Here is a 4664-nt window from a genome sequence, read left to right on the forward strand (position 1 = left end):
GGCGGAAGGGGAGATTTTGAAGCTTGTGAAGTCCACATTGATCCAATCGGTTTGCAACAAACGACTGCACCTCCCAGGCGCGAACCATTTCAACTCCCCCTCCCATTCCTCAGACGACATGTCCATTATGGGCCTCCTGCAGTGCCACAATGATGCCACCCGAAGGTTGCAGGAACAGCAACTCATATTCCGCCTGGGAACCCTGCAGCCCAATGGTGTCAATGTGGACTTCACAAGCTTCAAAATCTCCCCTTCCCCCACTGCATCCCAAAACCAGCCCAGTTCATCCCCTCCCCCCACTGCATCCCAAACCAGCCCAGCTTGTGCCCACCTCCCTAACCTGTTCTTCCTCTCACCTATCCCCTTCTCCCACCTCAGGCTGCACCTCCATTTCCTACCTACTAACCTCATCCCGCCTCTTTGACCTGTCCGTCCTCCTCGGACTGACCTATCCCCTCTCCACCTCCCCACCTATACTCTCCTCTCCACCTATCTTCTTTTCTCTCCATCTTCGGTCCGCCTCCCCCTCTCTCCCTATTTATTCCAGAACCCTCTCCCAATCCCCCTCTCTGATGAAGGGTCTAGGCCCGAAACATCAACTTTTGTGCTCCTGACATGCTGCTGGGCCTGCTGTGTTCATCCAGCTCCACACTTTGTTATCTTGGATTCTCCAGCATCTGCAGGACCCATTATCTCTGAACACAGTGGCCATCATGTGCACAGCAAGATCCCTTAAGGTGCTCATGACCAGGTTTCAGTCCTATGGAATGACAAGGTACAGACAAGGCACTGGGGAGAACTCCCCCATGTTGTCCCTCAAAAGAGCAGCAGGGGAAGGTTTGTGGTGCTCCTGAGGAGGTGGACAGGGCCCTGGGTAAAGGCAGCTCCAGAGATAATGCAGGGCTCCCTCAGCACTGCCCTGGGAGTAATGCATTAGGATCGCAGCAATGCATCATGCCTCTGCAGTGGATGTAAAAACTCACATTATTTCAGATAGCACAGCAGTTAGGGACCAGATGAAGACAAAGAAATAGGGGCAGGGGCAGGCCATTCGGCCCATCGAGCATGCTCTGCCATCCACTGCGATTACAACTGCTCTGATTGTGACCTAACCTTCACTTTCTGAACTGTTCCCTCAAAGCCCTCGATTCTATTGTTGATCAAAAATCTGTCTAATTTGGACTGGAATCTATTCAACACCCCAGCCCAATCACCCCATTGGTCTCTGGGCAACAAAGCCTCAAAGACTCACTGGAAGTATAGAATCCCTGAAGTGTGGAACAAGCCATTTGGCCCATCAGGTCTACACGGACCCTCCAAAGAGCATTCCACCCTATCCCTGTATTTCCCATGGCTAACACACCCAGCCTATGTATCCCTGGATACTGCAGGCAATTTAACACGGCCAATGCGCCCTACCCTGCACATCTCTGTACTGTGGGAGGAAACCGGAGCACCCGGAGCAAACCCACGCAGACACGGGGAGAACGTGCAAACTCCACACAGACAGTCACCCAGTAATGGAATTGAACCTGGGTCCCTGGTGATGTGAGGCAGCAGTGTTAACCACTGAGCCACTGTGCTGCCCCAAACTCTGAGAGAAGAAATTCCTCCTTGTCTCTGTCTAAAATGGGAGGGACCTTATTCTGAAACTGTGTGGCTGCTTTCTGCACTTTCCCCACAAGGGGAACACATCCTTTCAGCCTGCACCTTTTCAAGCCCCTTCACAATCTTACATGTTTCAATTTGACCACCTCTCATTCCTATAAAATTGAAGATGTCCAGGCTCATAGGTGCCCTAATTAATATTGGTCCCTCACACATCATCACTGAAAACAGATGAGTTGATTATTGAGATATCATTGTGTGTGGAAATCTTTTCCTGAAAGTTTAAGGAGATGGCTTTAAGTCGGGCACTAGTCTGGACTCCTGTGGGCAATTTGCGTGCCTTATCTAACGAAAGATATCATTTCACTGGTGGCAATTCAGCGAAAGTTCGCTAGAACGATCCCTGGGGTGGAAGGTTTATCTTCAGAACAAAGCCTAAACACGTTGGGGCTCTACTCACTGGAGTTTAGAAGAATGAGAGGGGATCTCATTGAAGCGTACAGGATTTTTAAGGGGCTGGACAGGGTCAATGCAGAGAGGAGGTTTCCCCTCATGGGAGAGTCTAGGACCAGACGGCATACTCTCAGAATAAATGGGGCCCCAATTGCAGAGAGGAGGTTTCCCCTCATGGGAGAGTCTAGGACCAGACGGCATACTCTCAGAATAAATGGGGCACCAATTTCAGACTGAATCTCTTCTCTCAGAGGGTTGTGGGTCTTTGGAATTCCTTGCCACAGAGAGCTGTGGGGGCAGAGTCCCTGCACATTTTTAAGGCCGAAATCTGTAGATCTTTGATCAGTCGGAAAATCACGGGGAAAGGGTAGAAACTTGGACGTGAGGAATGTCGGATCAGCCACGATTCCATTGAATGGCAGAGCAGACTTGAGGGGCTGAATGGCCTGCTCCAGTTCCTATTTCCTAGAGACTTACAGATAGAACCGCAGAAGTCTTACAGCACTGGAGGCCATTCGACGATTTGTGCCAGCTCTGAACTTTCAAATTGGCCTCATTTCCTCATGCCATTCTCCTGCTTTATCCCCATATCCCCGCATCCCCATTTCAATCCATTGACCTTCCTGAATGCCTCAATTGGATTTGCTTCCACCACATTTCCAGGCAGTGTATTCCACACCCTGAATCCTCACTGGCTGATAACGGTATTTCTCATATCACCCTCGCTCCTTTGTTTAACATCCCATTGAATGTGGGAGCTGGGGTGGGGGTTCATTGTCAATGAGATTTCTCTAGCACTCGAATGTAACTCAGTCCAGTTTTGTCAGGAGCCCATACCTGGCTTTCTGTGTGATGACTTTTAACAAACGCTGGCTCCTGTAATTGGAGAGCAATGACCCACACAACTGTCTCGCCCTTGGATTCCCTTGTCATTGGTGGGCTTTTGAGAGAGGAAGCAGTCAATACATTTCAGAGTCTCTCCTATCCTATAAAGAAGGTCAGGATATTTAGCCAATCAACTGCGATGGCCTGGGGTCTCTGTGTCCCGATGGTCACAAACCATTTTCTTTCTCAACTTCCAACAGTGCAATATCTTCAGACAGAATGGAGAGAAATAACTTCATAGACATTGTGAAGCCCACCCCCATGGAATAGCAGCATTTACACCAGAAACCAGGAGGAGCTCTCTAACAAGCCCTCAGAATGGCCAGCGCAATGCAACTCACAGAGACTTAAGGGAAGGGGCAGAGTTGGAGGAGCTGCAGTCCGGAATAAAGAAAGGAAGTTAGAAACAGGAACAGGAGTTATTCTGCCTGCTCAAGCTTGTCCAGCCATTCCCCATGATCATGGTAGACCCAGTCCAGGCTGCAGATCCTCTTTCATTGTATCACACAGCGTAGCAACAGGCCCTTCAGCCCAACATATCCAGCTTTCCCAAACTCAACTAGTCCCATTGGCCTATGTTTGGCCCATAACACTCTCAACCTTTACTATCCATGTACTTGTCTTTTAAATACTGTCACTTTCCTGATATCTCAGAAACGTACCCATCTCCTCTCTCAGCATGCTCAGTGATATAGCCTCCATGGCTGTCAAAAGTAAAAAGTTTCACAAACTCTAGCTTCACCTTTAGTCATGGATGGGATTTGAACCCATTGACCCCAGGACATTAGGCTGAGGCTCCAGTTACTAGCCCAGTGACTTCACCACTACAGCCTGACCCAGAAAGAAAATAGACACTACCCTCCAGGCACCACTACCCCATAAGACAGCCTGCTCCATCTAGATATATTGGTTATATACCCCACAATGGGGTTGGATGATGAGACACTGAGGGCATTTACGAAGGAGAGTGATTTTTAATAGTAATGGGTTGAAGGGGTTTGGGGCAAGTGAGGTTGAAGCTGAGATGAGATCAGTCATGACCATATTAAATGGTGGAGCAGGCTTGAGGGGCTAAATAGCCTACTCCTGCTCCTAGTTCTCACGGATCAGGAACCAGAAACCCCTACACACATCAGAAGGTAATACCCTGGAATTGAGGGACTGTTGACAAATACAGCTGTTTGTGGGATCCTGCTGCACCCAGTTTGGTGACAGAATTTCCTGTTACTACAGGAACCACATTTCAACAAGCTAGATCATGGACTGTGAGGTGCTTTGGATTGCACTGGTAATGTAAAGGGCGCTATAGAAATGCAAGTCCTTCCTTTCCTTAGCTGTACACCCTCCTAAATACACTCCATAGCAGGGCCAGGAATGGAAATGAGAACAAGCCTGAGCCCCTAAGTTCTCAGCAAAGGATAGCTTTCATATTTTGGCTCAAGATGAGTCATGAATTTATTTGCAGGAATACATGCTGAGGCATTAGTTCAGTCACTTCCTTACTGGGTCATTAGCCTGTTTCGCCAGAGATCTCTGGTTACCAGGGACTAGTCACCTCACATGAGCCTGTGCTGAAATATTAGAGCAGTCAATTCCTGTCAGTGTAGTGCACTGCTGAGAGAAAGATCCACTTATCACAAAGTCATGAACTAACAGCTTTCACTTGAATCATTCTATTTGGCATGAGCAGTTCCTGTATGATTCTGTGTGTGTGTAAG

This window comes from Stegostoma tigrinum, chromosome 38 (genome assembly GCF_030684315.1).
Source record: "Stegostoma tigrinum isolate sSteTig4 chromosome 38, sSteTig4.hap1, whole genome shotgun sequence".
Classification (NCBI taxonomy): Eukaryota; Metazoa; Chordata; class Chondrichthyes; order Orectolobiformes; family Stegostomatidae; genus Stegostoma; species Stegostoma tigrinum.